The sequence below is a fragment of the Leopardus geoffroyi genome, chromosome A1 (genome assembly GCF_018350155.1).
Source record: "Leopardus geoffroyi isolate Oge1 chromosome A1, O.geoffroyi_Oge1_pat1.0, whole genome shotgun sequence".
Classification (NCBI taxonomy): Eukaryota; Metazoa; Chordata; class Mammalia; order Carnivora; family Felidae; genus Leopardus; species Leopardus geoffroyi.
The window spans coordinates 94,847,172-94,858,764 of record NC_059326.1 but is presented as its reverse complement, the minus strand read 5'-3'; positions in this window follow the sequence as shown (position 1 = coordinate 94,858,764).

Here is an 11,593-nt window from a genome sequence, read left to right as displayed (position 1 = left end):
AATGAGGATTTAAAATTAAGAGTAAGGGACCACCTGGGTGGCTCAGTCGGTTACTCATCCGACTCTTGATTATCAGCTCAAGTCATAATCTCACGGTTTGTGACATCGAGCCCTGCCTCAGGTTCTACACCGGCAGAATGGAGCCTGCCTGGGATTCTCTCTCTCCCTCTGCCCCTCCCTCACGCTCTTTCTCTCTCAAAATCAATAAATAAACTTAAAAAAAAGAAAATTAAATTAAGAATGAGGACTTGGTGCCTTCCTTCGGGGAGCTCACACTCAAGAAAGGGAGATGTGAGCCAACAGATGGAACGTGCCTTGCTGGGTGTCCAGTAAAGGATAACTTCAAACATGGCAGCACAGAAGGGAGCCACCAACTTCACTTGGGAGGGATGCCAGTGCCTGGAAGCCCAGGATGGGGCAGAGGCGAGCTCCCAGCTGAGGGCCTCGTTTGGGTACAGAAAGTGCAGAAGTGGGTAGCCAGTGTAGGCAGAAGGATGCAAGGTGGAAGGCATACAGTGTGGAGTGCATGGTCATGATGCAACAAGTGGGAGCTTGACAATGTGGCTGTAGTTAAATCATGAAGGGCTAAAGAATCTGGGCTTTGGTGTGAGAACCATCCAAGATGTTTAAGCAGGGAGTGATGAGCTCACATTGTGGGTTTTGTGCATTTGCTGAAGATCCTTAAATCCGTATTCAGAAACTTATAGAGAGTCCAAACTTGATCAACTTGGGTGCCTGGGTGGCTCAGTCGTGTGAGTGCCCAACTCTTGATTTTGGCTCAGGTCATGACCTCACGGTTCATGAGTTTGAGCCCCACATCGGGCTCTGTGCTGACAGCGTGGAATCTGCTTGGGATTCTCTGTCTCTCTCCTCCTCCCCCCGTGACCCCCACACATGCGTGTGCTCTCTCTCTCTCAAAATAAATACACTTTTAAAAAATAAATAAATACATACAAATAAAACTTTAAATTCAGTCAACAAACCCTCACCTGTAAGGACTAAGAGTTGAAACAAGGGCATTTCAGACAAGTTCAATGTTCTTTTGCAAAGCAGAACTGTGTGTCCTTCCTCATCATAAAACAGATAACAAGGAACTCTGGCCCAGCAATCCTCTTAGGCACAGCCAAGAAGAGAAGTAAAGTCAGCAGCGGGGGGCTGCTTCCAAGAATAAACCTAGGAGTTTGGGAAGAAAAAAAAAAAAGAAAAGATGCATTTGGAAGCCATCTAAAAATATATTCCTTGGTGAAGGACACATAGGTACTTTCTGCTTCTCTGTAGTTAAAAGAGCAAAAAAAAAATTGCCTTGTTCCCATTAGTACTGCAGGTTTCTAATGGGATATAAAGCTAAGGACAGCACAGCTGAATGAGCCCAGAATGGACAGGGACTAAGAACAGTGGTTCCAGGAAAAGCCCAGTGGTTTGTGGGGAACTGGGGCAGGAAATATATCTGTTATTTATTTACCTTTTTTTCCCCGAGAGATTGGGGGTTAGAGAGAATCTTAAGCAGGCTCCATGCTTGGTGAAGAGCTCCACACAGGGCTGGATCCCACACCCCTGGGATCATGACCTGAGCAGAAACCAAAAGTCGATGCTTAACCGACCGAGCCACCCAGGTGCCCCAGAAATGCACCTGTTCCAAATATTGGGGAGAAGGAAAGCCTAGGAGGCTGGGAAGAAGCAAGAAGCCAGAGAGCACTGCTCTTCCTGCTCTCTATGGGGAGGAAGAGGGGACCACTCACCTCCCCTCTGCCTCTGACAATCACCAGTTACCCTCTTCCTCCCTGACAAGTGTCAGCAGCCTCCGGTTCAGGGCGCATGGTCCTTGACCCGCTTCGCCAGCCTAGGATGTGTTCATTCCATGTGTTCTGAACCTGAAGCATCTGGTCAGAAAAAGGACATAGTTCCATAGTTTGAACATACAAGCGATTTAGGATACCAGAAAGCAGGTGTGGGCTGCAAAGCAGCCAGCCTACTCTCATTCTATGACTATCAAGACCCTGGCGGGTAGATCCTGAGAATTAATCTGGACGTCATACAGGAAGTCCTCCCTAACAGGGCTGAATGATGTCATACATTTATTTACCTTTTCAAAATTCAGAAGGGATTTATTTTCTCTCTGCTCTTTATTTATTTATTTATTTATTTTAATTCATGTTCTCTCAGCTCTGAGAACCAATCTTTGATAGTCTCCCATGGCTTTTATGACTCCCCCACAACTATGTCTCTGGCCGACTTTGCCTATGACCATTCAACACTTCAGATCTCCCAGAATCCCTTGCAGAGATAGATGTTCCTCAGAGCTTCTGACTCTGCTAGTAGAGATAAAACCGTTCTCTCCTTGGAGCTTGCCTCCTTTATTCTCTGACCCCATTTGGACTGGGATCCAAGATCCGGTTTTGAAAATGGCTACAAAGGAAGGAATAGCGCTTAGAGAAGAAACTTCAAACTGAAAGATTTTGTGCTCCCTAGACAAGCTGGTGGATGTGACATATTTTCTGGTCATGGTCCATCCTCCTCTTCCTGGCCCTCCCATCTCACTTGGCACCAACTTCCTATGTTCTCTCTGTCTCTCTAGGGCTCAGATTCTTCTTTCTCCTGGATCCTTCACCCAGGTTTTCCTGTTACCACTTTCCATGTTCCAGACCTTTCCTGAAGCCCCACCTTCCGTCACACCAGCTGGTGCTCCATTGCCTCACTTCCTGAACTCCATTATTAAATCTAGTGGTGAAGTCGCCCAGCTGTGAAAGCCCCTTCTGATGGCAGATTTTTGGGGGGTTTTTTGCCATGGAAATTAAAGACACTTATAGTGGCCATGACAATTATGAAACCAACAGTCACCACCAAAATGTGTTCACATTCAATATGGCTCAACTGAATGCTTTATTTTAGGGAATGATGATCCTTCCTAAGTTTTCATAAGGTTATATATAGGATTGTGTATTTGAGTAAAAGAGAAGTAATAAACACGGAGGGTATGTTAAATAGTACATTAAAAAATTTTTTTAGCGTTTATTTATTTTGGGGAGACAGACAGATTGTGAGTTGGGAAGGGGTAGAAAGAGAGGGAGACACAGAATCTGAAGCAGGCTCCAGGCTCTGAGCTGTCAGCGCAGAGCCTGACGTCGGGTTCGAACCCACAAATTGTGAGATCATGACCTGAGCTGAAGTCGGATGCTCAACCGACTGAGCCACCCAGGCGCCCCTAAATAGTACATTTTAAATCTATGACAAATCTGAGCTACATTTGTGCTAATTTGCATTTTTCCAGTCTTATTCTTTATTTAAAAAAAATTTTTTTTAACATTTATTTTTTAGAGAGGGAGAGAAAGAGAGACAGAGTGTGAGCACGGGAGGGGCAGAGAGACTGAGACACAGAATCCAAAGCAAGCTCCAGCCTGTGACTCGGTCAGCACAGAACCCGATGTGGGGCTGGAACTCATGGACTGTGAGATCATGACCTGAGCCGAAGTCAGACGCTTAACCAACTGAGTCACCCAGGTGCCCCGAGTTTTATTCTTTATTAAATGAAGTTGACCTAGACCTTTTTTCCCCCCTACAATCTTTAAATTAGTTCAAATTCCTTGTAACACAAGCTACACACAAGTGCCAGATTAAATGAAAGACCCTCTAAGTCTCAACGCTAATAGCAAATGGCTGTCTTTTTCCCAAGCACATATACACACACTCTTATGACTTTGGTCTGTTACATAGTTTTATAATAATTATATGCATAAATGGGTACCCTTAGAAAAATGTGCAATGCTGCATTCTTTTCCTCTTTTCAGTTTAAATCCAAGTTAGTTAACATATAGTGTAATAATGGTTTTAGGAGTAGAATTTAGCGATTCAACACTTACATAGAACACCCAGTGCTCATCCCAAGTCCCCTTCTTAATGCCCATCACCCATCTGGCCCATCCCCCCACCCAACACCCCTCCATCAACCCTCAGTTTGTTCTTTGTATTCAAGAGTCTCTTATGGTTTGCCTCCCTCTCAGTTTTTATCTTTTTTCCTTCCCTTCCCCTATGTTCACCTGTTTTGTTTCTTAAATTCCACATGAGTGTGATTCTATGATTGAACAAGAAGCTGCTTCTGCCGCTAGAGCATACATTTGGTGTGTGTGCTTCCCGCACCCTTTCCCCGTTTATTCCTAGTAACGGCGCCCCGATTCCCTTTGCAGAACTTCATTTCATGCCTCCTTGACAGGACTACTGCTCAGGATGACCTTATCTGTCATAAATAAGGGGTGGTCACAGGACCTTAAATGGGACAAGCTGGCTTTCCTTGAGCGAAGTAAAGGAAAGCAGTAGAAAACAATTGATCCAAAATTCATTAATAATTAATAAATAAATAAATGCCCCCCCCAAAAAAAAAAAGCCGTGCATTAATTCTGGAGATCTAGATCTCCACAACTAGTCTGGTTCCTCTCTCTCTTGTCCTTTCTAAGGCCTAAAAAACTATCCAGTAAAGTACCTACTCTATCCCTCCTACCTCGTTTTTCATTCTCCCTTAGATGAATTTGTAGGGCAAAAAGCCCTAATTACCATTTCTTACCTCAAAAAAACGGTAAACTGGGGACACCTGTAGGCTCAGTTGTTTAAGCATCCGACTCGTGGTTTCAGTCCAGGTCATGATCGCATGGTTCGTGGGTTCGAGCACCTCACTGGACTCCGCGCTGACAGTGCAGAGCCTGCTTGGGATTCTCTCTCTCTCTCTCTCTCTCTGCCCCTCCCCCACTCATGCTCTCACTTGTTCTCTCAAAATAAATAAATAAACTTCACATTTTAAGAAAAGGAAGACTTGGAAGACATTACTTTAGACCACGTGGTCTCTAGGAGGGTTGGGTGTGTTCCCTGAGAAAACAGGAAGTGGTGGTAGAATTTCCAGCACATGAGAGAGCCTCCCTGTTGTTCTACCCATAGGCTCCCCCTGGAGGGATGATCAAAGGGCTGAGGGTAACACTTGACACACACCTGTGGAGATGCTCAGCAGGAGTACCCAACTCTTTCTGTGGTCAGGAGGGTTGAATCCGCCCAAGTAGCTCCGCCATGGCCTTGCTGGTTTCCTGTGAGGGCAACCCCACAGAAAGTGGCCAGCGGCCATGTTGGCCTGGCTGTAAACAGTGGAGGGTGCGCTAAGGGCCTTCCCCACAGGAAGCCCAGGGAGGAGCTTTCCCCTCGTCCCCTCTGAGGAGTCTCTGGCTCCCGGCTCCTCTCCCAGTTCTGGACAAAAGGGGGATGAAACTGAATCAACTGTGGCCAGAGGCATAAGTACCCTGAAGCTAGGGGCACCTGGGTGATTGAACTTCCTACTTCTCAATCTCATGGCTTGTGAGATAGAGCCGCATTGGTCTCTGAGCTGTTAGCAGAGAGCCTGCTTCGGATCTTCTGTCCCCACTCTCTCTGCCCCTTCCCCGCTTGTGCCCTCTCTCAAAAATAAATCTTAAAAGAAGGAGGAGGAGGAGGGAGGAGGAGGAGAAGGAGAAGAAGGAGAAGGAGAAGGAGAAGGAGGAGGAGGAGGAGGAGGAGGAGGAGGAGGAGGAGGAGGAGAAGGAGAAGTCCCCTTCCTGAAGCTAGGAAAGCTCAAACTTCAGGACCGGGTACTGATACCAAGCCCTTCTATTCTCATAGTAAATAACGATTCACTTGTATACCTAAATCTGTAAGGTTCTTTTACATTTTATTTTTCATAAAACAGTCCCTCCGGATTGCGTAAGCATCGTACCCCACCACACTTGGATCTATCCTGAGTGTTTTACAAACAGGAAAGAGAAAATGAGGAAGCGCAGAGCCCTGGGCACAAAATTAAAAGCTGAAAATGACTTTTGCTTTTGAAATGGAAGAGAATTGTAACCAGGGTGTGTCAGGACACTCCCTGCTTTCTGTCCCACCACGGGTGTCCCTCATTACCTAATGGGGTTGGGGGGGGGGGGTAGTGTGCCCCTGGTGAGCAGAGAAAAACGCTTCAGGGTCCTCCGGGGCCGGAGGAATTGTCTGTGGTCTGCAATTGGCTCCTTCTAGCACTCAGCGCGGAAGGTCAGGTCGCTGCCAGGTGACCAGGAAACAGGTGCTTCCTCTTTGGAAGGACTACCCCGCATCCTCCTCAGAAGGAGCCCACTCTGAACTCCGCAGGGCACTTTGCTGAAGGTTCAGGAAGGTGTCCTCCGGCAGAAGAGCCGGAAGAAATGGCTTTATTTAACTAACTTTGTTCCCTCGGTGGTGAAGAACAATACCCCAGAGTTTGGCCTGCAGGGATGTCCTCGACACAGGTGTTTGGTTCTGGCCTAGAGCAGTGGCCAGTTCATGCTGTGCTCCTGGGGGAATTAGAAAAAGTAAGCTCTCCAGGCTCTCTCGATGGTGCTGGATGTACTTACTACCTGGGTTGGCGGGTGGAGCATGGCTGGGATTCCCGTCAAACTGATGAGCAAGCTGAGGCCAAAACACAAGCTATCACCCCGCCCCCCTCCTCCAGGTGGGACATGTGTGATATTGCTCAGGCACTCCCAACTGCCCAAGGACAAAGGAAAGGACAGAACACCAATAGTTAACTGATAGAGATCACAGTCCTGCAGGACAGGAGTCTCCATCAATTTGCAAATATCTTAGTAAATTACAAGAAAAAAAAGGCAATCTTTTTTTCCTATAGCCTAATCTCCAGAAACCTACAGACTGAGTTTTCTGGAGCCCCTAATATCACCGCCCTCCCCTCCCATAGTTGATGTGGGGAACAAAGGCAAGAAGGAAATGGCAGGTAAAATTCACTTCTTTATAACCTGCAACCCATTGACAAATGCTTGAGGCCAATATAGAGTAGAACCTTTCTCTAGGACCCCCCCTCCCGTCCTAATGTTAATGCCTTACTAGAGGGAAAACAACCATAGCGGGACAAAAGCAAGGCCTCAGGTATTTTAGGAGTCCTCTTTAGCATATCAAAGTCCCTCTGGAGGCCTCCCTTTGACCTTACCTCCCCCAACTCCATCTTAAATAGTCACTCTTCACAACCCCAGTGCAGCTCTTTCTGCCCATGGGTCCTGTGTCCCTGCTTTAATAAAATCACCTTTTGCACCAAAGACGTCTTCAGGAATTCTTTCTTGGTCGTTGGCTCCAAACCCCCGCGGCTCCAAAACCCCATGAAAATCACTCCACCAGCTCACTGATACTCAAGAGTGTAAATGACCTCACCTGCTCTATCTCAGGACACTTCTGTAGCTCCTCCCCCCCATCTGCTTGGGTACAACGCCCCTCCCCGCCCCCCCCACCCAGATGAATCAGCAGGGCCATTGTGAAGGCAGTCTCCTGGAGCCCTGTGACCGGTGCTTCTCTGTTCCATGCACAGAAGGGAATCCCTTGAGTTTCCGCACCACTGATGGCTCAAGCTACCTTATGATCACCTGAGAGCAAACAACCTCACCCAAGAAGAATTCTCGTGTCCTTCTGAAATCAATACGATCCTGTTTCATACAAAGCGTGCTTACCTTTTTGTATTACCAATCGTTAGACCCTGCTCAAAGCCACGAGAATTCTGGCATTATTACCTGGCAGGAAATAGCGCCACCTCCAAAGAGTCCCGCTTTGCTATCAAACCCCCAATCACAAATAAAGATGGAGGGGAGTTTCAGCACGTGACACCACAAAATGTTTTTTGGGTTTAGCAGGAGACAAAAGCTCCGGTCCCTTCTACGTGCCACGATTCACATCATCCTGCCCCGGAACAGTTAGGTGTCTGGGCTATTTAATATATGCCGCATTTACTATGGAGTGTGGAAACTGTAAGGTCCATTAACTATTGCTAGGGCAATGCAACGTCAACTCAAAGGCACACGAGCATCAACATTTATTTCTCCCTGGTGCGTCTGCAGATCGGCTGGGGTTGAGCTGATCTAGGCAGGGCTCAGCTGGACTGGACTCCAAGCTCCTTCACCACCGGACTCTTATCTTCCTGGTCCAGCAGCTCTGTGGGGCATGTTGCTCTCATGGTAAAAATTGGGACAGTAAGTGCATAAGCTCACCCATAAAAACACATTTCAAGCCTCCATTCATGTTGTATCTGCTAATATCCCAATGGCCGAAGCAACTCACCTGGCCAAGCCCAAATCAAGTAACCCAGCCCATGATCAGTGGGGCAGAAAAATATATTCTTGCCTCTCATGGAAGGAATACCAACGTTCTGTGGCAAATGGTACACAGAAAAGGGTGAAGAATTGAAAGTAATCAGCCACTGACCATAGGGAGGCAGGAAACAGGGAAAGATGGCAAAAGAAATAAGATTTTTAGGGATTGGCTTTGAGCCAGGTACTTGGCTGTGCGTTTCAGGCTCAAAATTCTATTTAATGTTCACAAGAACAGGGGCACCTGGGTGGCTCAGTCAGTTAGGTGTCTGACTTCGGCTCAGGTCATGATCTCGTGGTTCGTGAGTTTGAGCCCTGCATCTGGCTCTGTGCCGACAGCTCAGAGCCTGGAGCCTGCTTCAGGTTCTGTGTCTCCCTCTCTCTCTGCCCCACCCCTGCTTGCACTCTGTCTTTGTCCCTCAAAAATGAATAAATGTTAAATAAATTTTTTTTAATATTCACAAGAACCCTTTATTAAAAATGGGGCACACCTGGGTGGCTCAGTCAGTTAAATGCCCAGCCCTGGATTTCAGCTCAGGTCACGATCCCAGAGTCATGGGATCGAGTCCCGTGTCTGGCTCCATGCTGAGTGTGGAGCCTGCTTGGGATTCTGTCTCTCCCTCTCCACACCCCACCCCCCTCTCTCTCTCTTAAAAAAAAAAAAAAATGGAAAACTGACATCTAGATATCTAGGTGGGAAAGCTGGTGAGCAACCGAGCTGGAATTTGCACATAGGTCCAACGGACTCCAGACTCTGCCAAGAGGCAGAGATAGCAGCATCTTTAGCTGCCTCTTGCTCTTTCAGAACTACAGATGGATATTGAGCCAGAAAGAGGTAAATAAACTGTGATCTTTTCAAACCCAGGCTTCTCCCAAAGGGCTTGAAGCAGGGACATTATGCCTGAAGCAATAATTGGAGTCCAATGACCCGAGTCCTCTGTCATTAGGCTGTAGATTGGCTGCTTGCTTATTCCCAGGGCTCTTTCGGGCATTCGAGCCCATCTGAGGCAGACAACCTTGCCTTCAAATCTATGTTATAGTGGGATCAAGAACCATTTTCAAGTCCTCTAGAACGAGTTCACATTTGTACCCTTTTTTTGTTGCTGTCTGGCATTTGGCTCCCTGCATGTTAGTGCAGATGGTCAAGTATGAGAGAAAGCAGAGCATGTTACCAGGGCCCCGGGTGTAGCTGTCAAGCCCTTAGCATCAAGTTTAAGATGCACTTGGATGCTCTTAGGAAGAACGCAACGGGACACGGAAGTGTGTGGCCGCTGTATTCACTTAGTTGGCGCTGAATACATGCTTTGCAAAAGAACAAATTCATGGACGCAGCCGTGCTGCATTTCGAGCCATAAGTTCATGGGCCCAGAAGGATGACTGTGATTCTTCTCTACCACCAATATGCTTCCACTCGGAGAAAAACGCTCCCTCTGAGGTTTGTCCCAGCGTGCCCACGCTCTCTCCCCCACTTCAGCCATCCCTTGACGCCCCGGTGACGCCCTTGTATTCACTGCTGATTTGGCCTCCTGCATTACAACCTTTCCCTGTTCTGCTAGGGATCGGGGATACCACCGTGAAGGATCATGTGGTACCTGGGCCTTACAGGTGCCACCTCTGTCAACTCCGGCAGCCTCACTCAACCTTCCTTACCCATGCCCACCTCCCGTGGGCGGGTCTCGCAGTCTAGCACCGCCTCCTCACCGTTTTCAAATGCAGGTCAGAGCCACTGGTGAGTCACAAAGTTAGTTTCAGGGACGTGCAGCATTTTTGCCAAATAAAATAGAAAAGAAAATACCTGACAGCCTTCCACGTAATAAGGGGGTATTTTTCTCGTGCAACTTTTGTTTGAATTATATGTATTGAGAGGTATACGGGGCGGTGATAGCAGATTTTTTTTTCCCCGAAGGTTATGGTCAAAAAAAGCTTGAAAGATACTTTTCTTGGCACTTTTTTTTGTTTTTTTTTTTTTTTTGCAGAACATTCCATTTTTTTTAGTTGAGTTATTTATTTTGAGAGACAGAGAGAGAGAGCATGCAAGTGAGAGGGGAGAGGCAGAGACAGAGAATCCTGCACCAAGAGTGCAGAGCCCATTGTGGGGCTCAAACTCACACACTGCAAGATGATGACCTGAGATGAGAACAATAATCGGACCCTTGGGGCGCCTGGGTGGCGCAGTCGGTTAAGCGTCCGACTTCAGCCAGGTCGTCCGACTTCAGCCAGATCTCGCGGTCCGTGAGTTCGAGCCCCGCGTCGGGCTCTGGGCTGATGGCTCAGAGCCTGGAGCCTGTTTCCGATTCTGTGTCTCCCTCTCTCTCTGCCCCTCCCCCGTTCATGCTCTGTCTCTCTCTGTCTCTCTCTCTGTCCCAAAAATAAATAAACGTTGAAAAAAAAATTTAAAAAAAAAAAATAATAATCGGACCCTTAACCGACTGAGCCACCCAGGCACCCCCAAAACACTCCATTTTTATTTTTTTATTAAAAAAAATTTTTTTAAGGTTTATTTATTTTTGACAGAGTGAGAGACAGAGCATGAGTGGGGGAGGGGAAGAGAGAGAGGGAGACACAGAATCCCAAGCAGGCTCCAGGCTTTGAGCTGTCAGCACAGAGCCCAATGCTGGGCTCAAACTCACAGACTGCGAGATCATGACCTGAGCTGAAGTCAGATGCCTAACTGAGCCACCCCGGAGCCCCAGAGAACATTCCATTTTTAAAATATCATTCTCTCATAGCTCCCTCTAAGGAATGGCACCTGCTCACTCTCTACTTTTCAGACACCCATTGTTGCAACACTTATGGTTACATGTGGCCCATTAGCACGGCAGGTGGAAAACTAAGGACTGGGATATTGTTGCCTTATAGATCTCTTATTCTATCCCAATCCCCTCTGAAAGACACACACACACACACACACACACACACACACACACACACACGATACTGTCCTGCACTCATGCACAAATTGTCTAGTGGGTATGGCATGAATACACACACCTTCACACTGCAGTGGATACTGAGACAGAGAGTGAGTTTCCCACATGAGCTGACATGGGGACAGAACAGGCACACCACGTGTAGTCAAATGAGCCTACCGGAAGTCACACGTGAAAGTGTGTGTGTATCCGGGGCAAGGAGGTATGGACTCATGACATTAACACAAGAGGCATATTTGGGTTTTCTTCAAGATGACAGAGTCATGACCCAGAAAGAAAAGCCCCAGTATTACAAATTTGAGCTGTAATATAAACTCTGAGTCAATGTAAATGGTAAATCCAAATTTTCTCTTGGGTGGTAGGATATAGCACGATTTCTCAACCTGGAAACTATTGATATTTTGGGCTGGATAATCCTTTTTTGGGGAGGGTGGGGGGCTGTTCTGTGCATTGTAAGTGGCCTGGCCACTGCCCACTAGATGCCAGTACCACCCCCTCCCCACGGTGACAACCAAAAATGTCTCCAGACACTACCAATTGTGCCCTGGGGGCAAA